Below are 15,539 nucleotides of genomic sequence, written 5' to 3' on the forward strand. Positions count from 1 at the left end.
ATACACAGACTGATCATTTTTATGGAACAGTCTTTGATGACACCTAAGTGCCTATTTAAATCACACCCACAACCTAAAGAATATTAATCCTTTATGAGAACATTTCTCAAAGCATTTTTTACAGGATGGTAACAGGTTTTATGTTCAAGAACAAAACAAAGGCCTATATTCAAATAAATTTCAGAAAATACTTTATTTAACAATGGATATGTTTCTTTATTGGAGGACCTCCCAGAATTTTTTAAGCCAGGGTACACAAGGGGATACATTTTCCCCCTTTTGCATCTCCAGCGTTTCCCAAGTGTACTTGACCACACTTTTTTTTCTCTTGAAGATTAGGAGATATTGCTACAACATAGGTGAGTTTTCTCTCAATAATTTGGCTTTACACTTTCCTATTCCTTTTTTCCCTACTCACACAAATACTCTTCTTTAGCTTCATGTTTTAGTGATAGAAGAACTTAGTGATATTTGACATCTAGAGATTTTTCTCTAGGTTTTTTTAAATCAATAAGACCACTTTAAAGGTATGGTTTTCTCAGTGTATATGCCCAGTAGTGAGATTGCTGGGTCATATGGTAGTTCTATTTTTAGTTTTGTAAGGAACCTCCATACTGTTCTCCATGGTTGTTGTATCAATTTACATTCCCACCAACAGCGTAGGAGGGTTCCCTTTTCTCCACACCCTCTCCAGTATTTATTGTTTGTAGATTTTTTTGATTATGGCCATTCTGACCGGTGTGAGGTAGGGGTAAATTGGGAGATTGGAATTGATATATACACACTACTATATATAAAATAGATAACTAATAAGGACCTACTGTACAGCATAGGGAACTCTACTCAGTACTCTGTAATGACCTATATGGGAAAATAATTTTAAAAAGAGTGAATATATGTATATAACTTATTCACTGTGCTGTACGCCTGAAACTAACATAACATTGTAAATCAACTATACTCCAATAAAAATTATTTGAAAAAACAAAAAAAGAACAAGAAAAAAGTATAAAACAGAAATTACAGAATCAGTTTGGCTCAGGAGCTCAGGAACCCAGGTATGGCCAAGATGCCCTAGGGTCCAGGTGACAGAGGCTGACCCCTGCTCCTCATGACCACATCCTGGAGGCAGTCTGGGCCCTGAACACTGTTCCTCTAACACAGAGCAGCTGGGCGGTGGGGGTGGGAAGAGCGGAGAGGTGAGGGCCACATCCAGTGAGGTCACTGACTTCCCAAGGTGCCCCCCATCCCACTGCCCTGTGGATGAGGTGGACACTTCTGTGCCCAGTTACAATAGTTGTACATGCTGAGCCCCTCAGCCTCACTGCCCTGGCTTCCCTGTATTCTTTGAGTAGGGATGCCTTGAGCCTTGGTTCATTGATTTCATTTGCTTGAGTGTAAAAGGAACCCTGGCTGGACATTGAGTGACTATAATCATAAAAACCAAGTGATGACTTCGGCCTCATCCGAGCCAAGGGGTGTTCACGCTCTCATGGCTGACAGTTGTGAGAGCCGCAGGTCTTTTTGTGTCCTTCAGAGGCAAAGGGCGGCCTTGGGCTCCCCAGAGACCCATAAAATGTGACCATACAAAGCTGCAGGATCAGTGATGGAACCAACCGTTTCTGCCTCGAGCAGAAATCCAAACAGGCTTTTCCAGCCCAGTCTGCCATTTTTTTTTAAAGTTTTTTGTTTGTTTTTTTGCTTGTTTGTTTTAATTTATTTTTGGCTGCGTTGGGTCTTTGTTGCTGTATGCGGGCTTTCTCTAGTTGCAGTGAGTGGGGCCTGCTCTTCGTTGTGGTGCGTGGGCTTCTCATCGCGGTGGCTTCTCTTGTTGCAGAGCACAGACTCTAGGTGCGTGGGCTTCAGTAGTTGTGGTGCACGGGCTTAGTTGCTCTGTTGCATGTGGGATCTTCCCGGACCAGGGCTCGAACTCGTGTCTGCTGCGTTAGCAGGCAGATTCTTAACCACTGCGCCACCAGGGAAGCCCTGCCACGTATGTTTCTAATGTATCCTTAAAAGACATGAAGAAGTGGCATGAGTGATGGCTGGAAAGGTTATGGTTTTTTCAGTGGCCTCTTTAATTTTGGAATGACCAGCCTTTCTCCTGAAGCTTCTCCTGAATTATCATTTTACGTTCTGTTTTTAATCAGGTTGTAATTCAAGAGGAACAATTAATAAAACCTTCCATTTCCACATCTACTGTGAAGCTTTGTAACTTCTTCCTGTGAGGTGGTGGCTAAATGAACAGAACATGAGAAATCTAAGTAGATTTGTGGAAACACAAACACATTTTAGTTTAGTTGTGAATGTCACTTGGAATATAAATAGGGCCCTAGAGGATTCTCATATTGGTCTTTCCTCCTGGAGGCCTTCAGTATTATCTTGTGCTGTCATCTTTATGTTGTATTGGAAAAATCTGGGATTCTTTTTCCCTTGGTCATTATTTACTTTTTAAAAATAATGGTTTAAAGATTTCTTGCTATTTAATCTCAAGCCCAAACATGGTTTCTAGTGAAGAAAAGATATTTAATAAAGTTGGATATTTTTAGTTCCAGAAAAAAAATTGGGAGGGGGCGGATGGGCTGCATCTAAAATGTGGAAGAAATGTTTAGGTGGGGCGGGGGGGATACTCTGACTCCGGTTCCTTTTGCTCTTTAAAAAACTTGTTTCCCGTGGAAAAAAAGAAATGTTTGATTTTGGAACTTTTTTGTGTACTGCTTGGTGGTCCTAACTTTTAATTCATTGGTGGGAAATTTTGGATGAGCTTGTTTCATAAGGATTTATGTGTCTTAAGAGATGGCAGAGGGTGGGGAAGCTTAACCTCCTTCAGAAGGGCCTGCATCCTTGGATGCTGCTACTTTTTGGTGGAAAATGTAAAGGCTGGTCTACTTTTGGATGACTTTTCAAAGAGGATAACAGCCGCCCCCTCTTCATTCTTGGCTTGGCGTGCCCTTAGGGAGAGCTTCCTTATTACCCATCCTTCCCCAAAGTCGTCCCTTGACCTCCTTGTTTGCTCCCATCTGCCAATTCGGTCAAGAGAGACTGATCTCCTAGGCTCTAGCCCACCACTCTGATTTGGATTTAGGTGGGATCAGGAATTTTGTTTGACATCCTTTTGTCTTTAAAAAAAAAGAAGAGATGGTAATCCATAATCTCAAGCCTGTTTCTTCCTGTCCCCACCTGTTTCTGTGGCCAGGTTCCTGAGAGCTGCAGGGAAGAGCCGCATCATGGTGGGAGGGGAAAAGGAAGGTAGGAAGGAAGGTCCTAGGATGCTTTCTCCCCTTGCTCCTGAGGTTCAGTTGTATGTAGCCATGTACCTGTCAGCTGGGGCTGAGGAGGGAGAGCAAGCAGAGATGAGGGGAGGAGGAAGAAGGTTGTTTGGGGTGGTTTGTAACTGGTGAGTGGAAGCCCGATCCTGGTAAGAGCAGTGAACTTATCCTTGCCCATTGTCCCTCATCATTTAGCATCCCATCCTACCCAGGAGAAGTTCCAAGAGCCTGTCCTCTGCTGTCTGGGCCTATCGCCCTAGGGAAGCACCCTCATCAGCCTCCCTTTCTCTTGATTCCTGTCTTGGTGCTGCTTGGTGCCACCGCTCCTTTAGATCAAGCCAAATTGCATGTAGCAGAAAATCCAAATAAGATGTTTGTATGATTCAGGTTTATTACTCTTACACAAAAGAAGTTCAGGACTGGTACAGTGGCTTCATGGTCATCAAGGGTCTAGGATCCTTATCTCTTTCTGTCCCACCATCCTCAGACCATGGCTTCCAGCCTCAAAACCACCCTTATCACCCATTGTGACTATTGGAGCTCCAGCCATCACATCCAAATTCCAGATGGGAGACAGGAGGAAGAGAGAAGAGTACAAAGGAGTGCATGTCTCAGCTAAGTTGTCTCCCTTTATGGAGCTTTACCGGAAAGCTCACATGGCGATTTCTGCTTGCATCCCATGACCTCCTTCCTGCAAAGGAGGTTGGAAAATGTTGCCTGTCGCTAGGCACATGGAAGTCTCTGCCGTGGTCCAGCGTATGTGAAGTACCTTATGTGTGGACCTCAACATACTCTGCCAAGCATTTAGCTACTTACATAATATCTAACCCTCCTATCAGAGCCTCAGCTGTTTGGAAGCAGCTTATCCTCTTCCTCTTTGTACTATTTATAGCTACCAACCCAGGGGCATGTGTGGTGGGCTCTCAGCCCGTCTTTGCTGAATTAAATCAAATTCAGACCCTCCCTCTCCCAACTCCCCCTCCCTGTGGATCTATGATTATAAATGATTTCTTGTCAGGCATTAAAAAAAAGCTAACTTCTTCCCAGAGGACTTTTACATAATTATCAGTTTAATAAGTGATTATGATAAAGGTGCTAATAATTATTAATAAAATTGGAAAAATCTAGGTCATGAAAATTGGCACTATTGGTAAACATGTGATTATACTCTCTGATTCCAGATGTTAGAGAGACAGGAGAGAAGCATTTCATCACTAGTCAGTGTTAGTAGAATGTCAGGGAGAAATCTTTATGAAAAATGCCCTTTTTGACTCTTCTGAGTTTGAACTTACAAAAATATAGGAAGATCAGAGTTGCCTGAGAAACTTTATTGTTAGTACTTCATATTTGTAAACGGGCAGGTAATCCTGAAAATCTAGTTATGTCAGTTTATGTTCCACCACATTAAAAAAAAAAAAAAATAGGTGGATGGAAAAAATCAGAATGGTTGGAAGGAAGGGCTTTCCCTTTTGCTCTTGGAGGGAAGGAAACCTGACTGAACCGGACATCTCAGCTGGACAGTGTCTTTGGTGAGCCCTCGCCATGTGACCGGCTGATTCACTTTGTCTGCTAGGTCCCCAGAGAGGTGATTTAAGCAGGGCCTGGAGCTTCTAGGGAGAGGAGAAAAATCAGTACTGGCCCCACCCTCTGGCCTTGGAAACTTAACAGAGCTCAGGCCAAAAGCAGATGGAGGTTTGCAGCTACATTTTGTGATTCTGTTTCAGATGTAGGTCATAGCATCTGTTGTTTTTCCTCTTTCTCGTTTTCCCTTCCCTTCCCTTTCTCTCCCTTACCTTTTCTCCTTTTCTTATCCAGTTATGTTCCTATGTGCAACCATTCTGCTCTCCCCAAATCAACTCAGGTCTGATCTTTGGAAGTACGTGCACGAGGAGCCATGGGCTGCTGCTGCAGTTTTGGTTTTGAATCTGGTGGATCCGTGCTAAGAGGTTGAGTAGAAAGAGCCTGGGCTTTGGTGTCTGCGAGACACAGGTGTTAACTCCAGCTCCACCATCACTGGCTGTAGACTTGGGGCAAGTGCCTTCACTTCTCTGAATCTCCCAAATCTCATCTGTAAACTGAAGTTAATTCCTACTTCAAAAGGTCATTAGGAGGATTGAATGAAATATGCAGAAAAGCACAGAGAGGCGGACGAAGACCAGATTGTGTTGGGCTACGTACGCCAGGCTGAGAGGTTGGATTTGATGTGGCTGCTCTGAGAGTCAGGGCAGTGGTGTGATAGGTGTTCCCAGAAGGTCACTCTGGCTCTAGAGAGACCGGATTGGGGCGGGGGCAGGCGGGTGTGGAAGCGGACGGCCCAGTTAGGAGGAGAGCTGTGGAGAAGGGGGCTGGACCTTTGGGAGGTGAGGACAGTAGGAATAGCTGAGGTCTTAGATGTGGAAGAGGGAAGGACGGGGAGCAATCAAGCAGGAGTCCTAGGTTTGGGGATGGTGGTGCCCGTCCCAGAGCCTGGCGGAGGACTGCTCACGTGGATGGCAGCTGCAGCATGCTGGCCAGCTGGCTGGATCCCTGAGTACGTGGAGGAAAGAGGGGGTGCATGTGTTGGATGGTGAATACCGTGCGGCAGGCCATGGTCCACCTCTGCTCTTGCTTTGAAGCTGTTGTGCTCTGACCCGTTTAGACAGTAGCTTCTAGAAGCAAGTTGGGCAGGATCCAGCAAGGCCTGGAATGTGACACAGTCTCCTGAAAGCGTTAGGGACCCTGGATAGTCACCTTGATACCACCTTAGATGACACTGGTACTGTCTGCTCGAACAGAGAGTTAGGACAAAGTGAAAGTTACCCCAGAGCTGGATTCGGGGTGGACTTTGGAATTTGAGCAGCATTCTCAAATTTGGGCACACTGATGGTGTGACTGTTATAGGTGAGTCAGAACCCCACCCCAGAGCGTGTACCTGGTAGATCTCGGGGTGGGGGGCCCCCTGGAAATCTGAGTTTTGAAGTGTTTTGAGAGACAGTGTCCTGGGTGGGGGGAAGTTTCCACGTGACTCCTGCCCTGGTTCTTGTCTTCCCTTTTTTTTTTTTTTCCTTCATTGAGGGAAATCAGTTTGGTGGCAGTATTTCCTCATCTTGTTTGTAACCCAGACTCTGGGGGCAATTAGGAGCAGGCAGCATCCCCTCTGAGGAAGAAGAAACCTTGCATGTATTTTATGAATATATTCCTAAAATAATGACAATAGCAGCAAACAAACATACAGTGAGGTCTTTGTACTTGTGAAACGATTGTCACGCATTAGAGCCCAGATAAAAGGCTTTGGCAAATCTGTAAAGAATATTTCAGAGAGAAAAAGAACAGAATTTATAGGGTCTAAAAATAGCAGCTGAAGTGCTGCTGTGTTTAACTTGTCAGGAAACCTGTTGCATTGAGACAGGCAGGGGATTTTATTTCTCTGGCCCCGAGGTCACTTGTCTTGTTTAAGAAGGGGCAGCAGACATTTCCAAATAGGGATGGATTTTTAAGGGGAGGAAGATGGCTGAGTATATATGGTATTTCTTGTTTTCTCCTCTTCCTCTTCCTGCTTCCTACATCACTCCAATCTTCCCCCTAAGAAAACGAAGGCAGGCCTGGTTTTCTCATTAGAGTAAGTGGGGTCTGCCTGGGTGGCAGAGTTTTGAATACATTGGCGATGATGCTTGTTGATGCTACATTTGGTGATGGCTGGTCTGAGGAGTGGTGGTGGCAGTCTGATTATTTGGTCTTTGTGGGTTCCCACACAACCCCACTAAGTAAGGAAATCAACCCATAGTTGAAGAAATAATGGTGTGACTTTCCCAAGGCCGATTGGCTGCTTTTCAGACCTTGCTTGTCCCATTTCTGGGCAAGGCTGTTGTCTTCGCAATTCTCTACAACCCACAAAAGAGGTGTCTGCCCCACCCCTGGCCTAGGCAATCCTCAGGCTTCTATACTTAATAACATTATGGAATTAGCATCCCCAAACTTGTCAATTAGTAGGACTTCAAACCCCTTGCGTTTCAGTACTTACTGAAACCTTGGCTGAAATTAATTATATCAATATTTCTTGTGGAGACTCTGAAGGTTATACTGTCCATCCATTTTCTAGGCTAGTCGTTGAAAACTGGTAGCCTGGAGGCTGGATCCTGCTCAGTCATGCTTTGCTTACCCTGCACATTGTGGACCTATACAATTGTCAGAATTTAAAAGTGGGATATTTTGTTTACAAATCTTGTCTTTGGATTCTCGTGCAGTGCTCCAAGATACATCCTTGGTTTAGACTTCCTCAGCTGAGAGTGGAGTCTCCAGACTGCTGGGCATAGATCCCTGACCACCCAAAGGTGTCTCTCCTGTTGGTCATGATGAGAAACAGCCACTGCTGCTGCTTAGAGGATAGTAAGAAAAGGGGTGAATCAGTTGTGTGTTGAACAATCAGTTGTATGTATGTTCAGCTGTTCTAGAAAACATCTGCATATACAATTGGCACGTGCTCTCAGCATTAGCTGTTGTTGCTGTTATTATTATCATTGTCATCGTGGCATTCCCTGTTTTCTGTGAGGGTTCTGTTGAAGACGTTGTTCACTACATAGCCCAGGGCCTTATGGGGACCCCAGGGAAGACATGTATATTAGACCTCAGTTCCAGGAAATAGCTGTCCTCCTTCTGGGTTCCTGGCTTGTTTATACCTTATTCATGCTACAAATCGTGTTTCTAATTTTGCCTTAGCTGCTGGGAAGCTTGGGTAACTTTGCAGCTCATTTCTTTTTTCTTTTTCTTTTTTTTTTTTGCGGTATGCGGGCCTCTCACTGCTGTGGCCTCTCCTGCTGCGGAGCACAGGCTCCGGACGCGCAGGCTCAGCGGCCATGGCTCACGGGCCCAGCCGCTCCGCGGCACATGGGATCCTCCCGGACCGGGGCACGAACCCGTGTCTCCTGCATCGGCAGGCAGACTTGCAACGACTGCGCCACCAAGGAAGCCCTGCAGCTCATTTCTAGCAGAAGGACATGATTTTATGGCATGCATTTGTTTTCAGATGCCATCGTTTCTCGCTGCTCTGCTTTTCTCACTTGTTTATTTTATTGTGGGCATTTTTGTAAGCATCCTTAAATACTGTTTGGAATAAGGCTAGGTGTAAATTAAAACAACAGTAACAAAATGTCTGTTCCTCTGAGAGAGGATTTATAGTATCACTGCAAATAGGCTCCCACATCAGGATTAGCCCACATCTAAGCTTTGGGATGTCACATGGTCTTTCTCCCTACTGGACACTACTGACCTTTAACTCCATGTTGGACCTGGTTCTATCAATTGGGCTCAGCCTTTCCCTCTACCCCGGTAGCTTCTGTTCCTGAATTGGGATGGCTTATTCACCTGGGTAGAGTGATGTATCAGTCAGCTATTGCTGCATAACAATGACCCCAAAAGTCAGGGCATACAACAAGAAGCAGTTATCGTTGTCGCATATCATTCTGAGGGCTGTCTGGACAGTTCTGCTTCAAGCCATAGTTCTCCAGTTTGGCTGGGGAAGCTCTTCTCCATGTCTCTCATCCTTCTGGAACCAGTTGGCTACCAGAGCAGGCTCTTCTCATGGTGAGGACAGAAGTACAGCAGGAGTGAGTGGAAACATGTGAGGCTTCTTAAGGGGTAGGCTCAGAATGAGTGCTGTCATTTCTTCCACGTTCCACTGGCCAAACCCAACATCAAGGCAGTGGGCAAACAGTTTGCTCTAGTGAGAGGAAGTTCAGAGTCAGTGGCAAAAGGATGTGAGCACCAGGTCGGGGTGGGGGATGCTGTCTACCACAGGCAATATGTCTATTGAAGACTGTCAGGGTGGGCATACTGCAGTGTCCGGCTCTTAGTGGGTATGTTGGATATTCTCCATTTCTCCCCTCCACATCTGTGCTCCACTATCATTCTCCCTGCTTTGTGCCCTTGGAGACTGACCTTCCCTCTGCCTTTTAGTTGGGTTCAGTCTGAAGGGAGTACCAGAAAAAGAGGGTGGAAGTGTGCCCACCCACAGGTTGGTGTGCCTGTGACCCTCTGCAGAAGGCCATAGCTTCTGCCGGGCGGCTAGTTCTGATAACCTTGGGGTTCTAGTAACCTTCAGACTTGGGGCCACACGAGCTCCCTCCTCATGTACTTTGCCATGGGGGAGGGCTCCTTTTAAACTTGCCCCCTCTCTTGTAAATAGTCCCTTCACTGAACTCCTTCTCCCTGTTTGCAGGAGCCATCTATTCCTGGCCAAGACCCTCGTGGATACATTAGGTGCTCAATAAGTGCATGGTTGAGTATCAGGGCTTCTTGTTTTTCCTCCCGCTGGCCTTCACACTGATCACTTCTTCTACCTGAAAACCCCATGGGATTTCAGACCAGGAAACCCTCCCTCTCTCCCCATTACTTGTCCAGCCACAGTTCATTGCTTCTCAGAAGAACCTGGCAGTGTCAATTCATCAGAGAGAATCCAGATAGAAAAGGTTTTACTTTTTTCTCTGGGTTTTTTTGGCATGCCCTTTGGAATAATTAGGGATTCTTTCAAGAGCAACATTTTTTCCATGGGGGATTTATTTCCCAGATATGATTTATGCCCTATCACATCCCAGGAAGGGAATGTAGGGAGTGTTTGTGGCTAAAGCAGTCTCAACATAAGGAAACTAAGTGTAAATCCCACCAGGAATGATCGCCTTCATTAATTTGGGAAGGGCTGATGAACACTGCTGCGCCTGACTCAGTAGAGCAATGCATTTTGTTTTTCTAAGCAGGAAAGAAAAGGGCCCCACATTTCGATCTCCTGAATGAGTTAGAGAACCACTAGAGTATTTCCCAAACTTCCCTAATCAAGTTAATGTTTTGTTAAAAATTCAGATTCCCAGTGATTCAGGTTCACTGAGCCTGGGCTGGGGCCTAGGAATCGGTATTCAACATGCATCCCTGGATGAGTCATTTTAATCCCCCACACTGGGCTCGGCTAACGATTCTCACACATTTTGGTATATTGACTAAGAAGAAATCCAATGATGACGATAACAGTAAGGGTAGTATACAAGACTATTAACATTTAGAAAGCACTGTATGGTTTGCCAAGATTTTACATATTTTGTCTCATTAACCACATTGGCCCGTTCAGGACTTGTTCTTGTCAAATATTGCCTGTGCCAACATTATTTTACCAGAATTGAAGGGAAAGAATGGTACCAGCAGGTTTTTGTTAAATATCCTAATTGATACCAGAAGCAAAGATACAGCAGTTGTCAGGTTATACATATGAAAGCTACAAGCAAACAGCCTTTAGCCCACCCTTTGAGAACCAGTGCATGTTGTCAGGATAAGATTCTTTTAACCTCACCACATGCCTGGATTGTGCAATAGGAGTTTCTAGGATGTTCTGTGGAGGGTTTCCTTACAGAGAGACATCTCTAGGCAACTGACTGCTCTCTGGAGAGGAGCACAGATGTTCCCTCCTAAAAAGGACATGCTGGGCTGTTTCTTTCTTGCCAGTTAGGACGTCTCCCTTTCGAAATGCTGTTTCACGTTTCTGTAGCAGTTTTGCAGGAAGCCATGCCTAGAAAACAGAATTACTCTGATACTAGATGACTTTGCAGCCTTTGGTATCAAATGTGTTGTGATTGCTGAGATGTGGGCAGGGGGAGGTTTCCTAACTTTATTAATTAATACATTTGGGGAACCATCATGTTATTCATTTTAATTAGAGCTCCTGGGCTGCCTGTTGACTTGTAACTCCTCTAGTTATTGCTTCTGTGACCCATTGAGGAACGAAATGTCTTGCAGGCCAAGCTGAGTTCTCTCAGTACCTAGTCCACACCCTTTCTTCTGCCTTTTGCAAAATCTGTGGCAGTGTTGAATGAAAAATAGAAGCCCAAGGACTTGGAGGGCTGGGGAGCTGTGATGCCCCTGTGTTTTAGTGTTCGCACATTTCCCTCAGCCATGATAAAACCTTGGCTTAAAACTGATTTATCATCATCCCTGGGTTAGCATGTATTGCGTGTCTATCTGGGAAAATAGCGTGATATCTGTTTACTCATTCTGCACTAAATTAGCACTGACTTGGATTTGAGCTTCAATTCACTGAACCAACAATTGTGGTATTAAAAACGTTCTCCATATCCAAGGGCAGAGATGAGGCCATGGTGGGTAATGAGACCCTTGGGCCATGAACCCTGAAACATGCATCTTCCAGAACTGAGCTTGTGACTGTTTGCACATGACCTTACAGCACATGCTTTAGGAGAATACATTTAAGCCCAAGTCCTAAGTCCAGTGACGAATTCCAATCTTTTTGTTAATTGTTTTTCTTCTTGAAGACAAAAGGAGTTTTATGCCCTGGTATTTGAAGTTCAGTTTAAGGGCAATGTTGGTGAATCACTATTGGATGGGGAGTTTTGTGAATGCTGGGTAGTTTGTAATATCCAACCAAGAATCTACCCACCTGTCCACTGTCTGCCCATCTGTCCATCCATCTACCTATCCAGCCATCTCTACACTTACTAATTCCTACAAGATGCCTGGCACTATGTTTACATGCTAGGGTTGCAATGATAAAGCAGTAGTAATAACCATAATTTATTGAGAACTTACTATTCTCAGATGGTTTCCAATGTTCAAAGCATCTTTGTGAGGTAAGAATTGTATCGCCTATAAAAGAACAGAAGCTAATGTACCTTTACCCTGATTACCCAACCAATCAAGGTGGAACAAGCCTGAGGCATCCTTGTGACATGAGGAGCAGAGCAGCATTTCGTTTTTTTTATGTTAAACAGACTCTTCTATCTGCCTGGACCCAGACCCATGTCGGAATGTAGAGTGAACATTCTATGGCAGGGTCACAGCTGGAACAGTCCCTCATTTGTCACTTCTTGCTGTATCTTCCTTTTATTAGTGAAACCAGAATAGAGATAGTCATGGGACTGAACCCCTGGGAGGCACGTCGACTCTCATTTCTCTGCTTTGCCCTTTGCCCTTTACTGTCTTGGAAACTTGGAGTTCTATCCAGACTCACTGTGTCATTTGAGGGTGCAAGAGTACAGAAGTACAAATGGAGGTCCACTCAGTGAATGTCTAAATATTGAAAAGTTCAAAACAAGGTAGCCGTTAAGTAAACTCTGTTCTGCCCTCCTACACCTTTATGACAACCTAGAAGCTCAGGATCAAATATAGATTTCTCAGGCTCTTTAGAGTTTAGTGCAGAAATTGACAGCATAAGGATGGCTGGTCCCCAGCCCATACCCCCACTTCTCCTTCCATCTGACTCCACCCCACATTGCAGTGGGCCTCCTGTTTGGGACACCTCAGCCATCAGACAGTCATGCATGTGTGTGAACACCTGTCTAAGCTCCATCCACCCACTCCACACAAAAGGCTGCCTTTGGGCCTAGATGTATACTCGCTAGTGGTGCAGCTTGCAGTTGAGGACGTGGACCCTGGAGAAGAGCCAACATACACCCTGAAAGTAGACCCAGGCTGTTTGGGCAGGAAATCCTGGGATGCTGGGCACCCAGAGCATGTCTGAAAGGGGAGGATATGAGCTCTGCCCTTGGCCTCACAACCTCCTTGTCCTTGGGGGCAAATATAGCTAGAGGACGGTTCTCTTAAGTGTGGTGCTCAAGGCAAGGGCCGCTCTTGCCCAGGTCTCAGGCTTGATACGAGTTCTTCACAGTCAGTTGATGGAAGGGACTGAAAAGGTCACATGACCCACCTCTGTCATTTTATACAAGCTGAACCCAGATAGTAATCTCAGAGCTGTGTCTGGAGAGCCCTGGTTCCTTGGTTCCCTAGCCAATGTGCTATTCTCATCTTGCAAGTGAGCCTGCCACTTGCAACTTCAGAAGGATGAGATTTTTCCAGACATCATCCTTAGTGCCATTGTGGGTTGTGAGGACCTGAGGCTGGCCCTGAGTGGGTGACTAGCTTACGTGGGCTCTACTGCAGAGATATGATTTCAGAACAGTTTATACAAGATTCTGAGCTTTGGGAATAGGCTTCTGGGGTGCATATCTCAGCAGCAGTGCTGACCAGCTCTTTGATTTCTCTTAAACTCCTGGAGCCTCAGTTTCCTTATCTGGGAATTGGGGATAAAATGGAATTTGCTAGTAGAGTAGTACAGGTGGAAAATGAAAAGTCTGTAGAAATCTTCTCACAGAGCATGACTTTGCCTATAGTGAGCATTGATGAATTGCATCTGTTGTGATGGTAACTGTTACTGTAATTGTTCTCTAGGAGTCCTGGGCCGCACTGAGAAGGGGCTGCCATTCGTTCATTCATTCATTCAACAAATATATAGAATACCTACCATTGCTTAACACTGTTCTGGAAGCTTGAGATTTACCAGTGAACAAGAGAAACAAGGTTCCGGGCTTCCCTGGTGGCGCAGTGGTTGAGAGTCCGCCTGCCGAAGCAGGGGACACGGGTTCGTGCCCCGGTCCGGGAGGATCCCACATGCCGCGGAGCGGCTGGAGAAACAAGGTTCCTTGCTATAATGGAGCTGGCAGAGGCATCCTGACAGGCAGAGGCAGAGATAAATCATAAGTATAATAAATATGGAAATTGCATGGAAAGTAATAAATGCTATGGGGAAAAAGTAGATAGTAAGAGGGGTTTGGTCATGCCAAGGTGGGCTGTAATTTTAAATAGGATGGTCAGGGTATGCCACATGAGAGCAAAGACTTGAAGGAGGTGAGGGAGGGAGCCACGTGGAGAGATATGAGAGAAGAGCATTCCAAGCGGAGGGAACAGTCAGTGCAAAGGCCCTGTGGCAGAAATGCCTGTTTCTCCAGGGACAGCCAGGAGGGCTGTGTTTGTGTGTAGATTGTAGATCAAGTCACAGAAGTGACAGGGGCCTTACAGACCACTGAAAGGACTTGGCTTTTTCTCTGAGACAGGGCAGTTGTAGGGTATTGGTGGGGGGGATTGACATGACCCTCAGTACCTTCTTGCTAGGGCTTGACCCTTGGCTTGGGCCCTTAGGTGCCCTCTGTATTGTCAGTTTGAGCCCCCACACCTCCCCCATCTCCTGCTGGAGGTTCACTGTCCCCAGCCAGTCGTACACCCCTCCCCGCCCCCAGCCACCATGCCCTGTCCCATTCCCTCAAGTCCCAGATGTCTGCCTCCAGCCAATGATGCCAATGATCGGATGCATTGTATTCTGAAGCCCTTTTTAAAAAAAGGAGTGATGTTGCTGGTGGGAATTTGGCATGGGGCAGGTTGTGGGTGCTCTTTTCATTTCTGCAACCAGCTCCCCATGGAGCTTGAGGCCCATGCCCAGGACACCCTGGGCCCCTGGTCTCCTGGCAGGCTTTGTCCTGGTGAGCAGGGCTAGAGGACAGGAAGACGGGAAGGAGGCCTGGGTGGAGCGTAGGGTGGAGGACATTGAGTGAGGGGGTGTGTTGGAGCCGACAGGAAGCAGGGCTGGGTTTTTGTTCTCTGACTAGTTCCCAGTCCTGGCTCTGCTGTGGGGTTTCAGGACTCGGTCTGAAACTGCATTGTTCCTTCGGTTGCTGCAGTCAAGCCCAAACATTGAACCACGGCCAGACCAGCCCTAGTTCAGCATGTGACTGTGGTCATCCTCCAGGAGATACCTGCCCTGCCCTTGGCATTGGCAGGACAGCCTTGCCTGCGGCCACAGGCTCTCCTAAGTCCTGTGCTGAGGTGTGAATGTGCCCCTTTGCAGCTCTGCGGTGGGCCTGGGGGTGGGTGGGGGCGGGGAGAAGCAGGGCCTGCTTCACCTGCTGCTCTCCTAGGGTAAGAGGACCTCTTCACTGAGTCCGGGCCTCCCGCTGACAGGCCCACCCCTTCCCACTCCTGCTCCGAGTAAATGCAGAGAAGCCCCATAGCTCTGTTTCTGGAAGAATCCGCCAGTGGAAACACCCGCTCCCTTTGTGCAGCCCTGGGTTATCAGCTTCGCTCAGATTGAGGAAGTCTTCATCCTGTTGTGCCCCTCCCTGCCCTGCAGAGGGGAGGCCCTGCCCATGGGAGAGTCTGGCTGCCACCTGGCAGTATGGCTGCCCCTCCCGCCCCTGACTTCAAGGCCCTGAGTTCTGCTGAGGATCAGCTTTGTGATCAGGGAAGGATCCATTCTTCATTTTTTCCCCCACCTTCCTTTCATCATGTCTGTGTGAAAAATGAAAGCTATTGTTGATTTAAAAGGGCTATTTGCCTAATGCCCCTGGAATTTATTTGCTGGAGCATTTTCCATTTTCAGATTCAGTTCAGACCTTGGCTGCCGCCGAGAGGTTATGTAACCTGGGATGGAGTGGATCCCGTTGGCATCTGGGGACCCCAGTGCACCCC

The 15,539-nt window shown here is 46.4% G+C and overlaps 1 protein-coding gene across 1 annotated transcript in view; it reads left to right on the forward strand.

Annotated features, from left to right (window-relative positions):
* Positions 1–15,539, forward strand: part of ITGA9 (integrin subunit alpha 9) — a gene marked incomplete at its 5' end in the record, with an annotated part of 338,540 nt that overhangs the window by 99,067 nt on the left and 223,934 nt on the right. The gene's annotated exons all lie outside the window — the stretch shown is intronic.

This window comes from Neophocaena asiaeorientalis, unplaced genomic scaffold (genome assembly GCF_003031525.2).
Source record: "Neophocaena asiaeorientalis asiaeorientalis breed wild unplaced genomic scaffold, Neophocaena_asiaeorientalis_V1.1 scaffold265, whole genome shotgun sequence".
NCBI classification, from domain to species: Eukaryota; Metazoa; Chordata; class Mammalia; order Artiodactyla; family Phocoenidae; genus Neophocaena; species Neophocaena asiaeorientalis.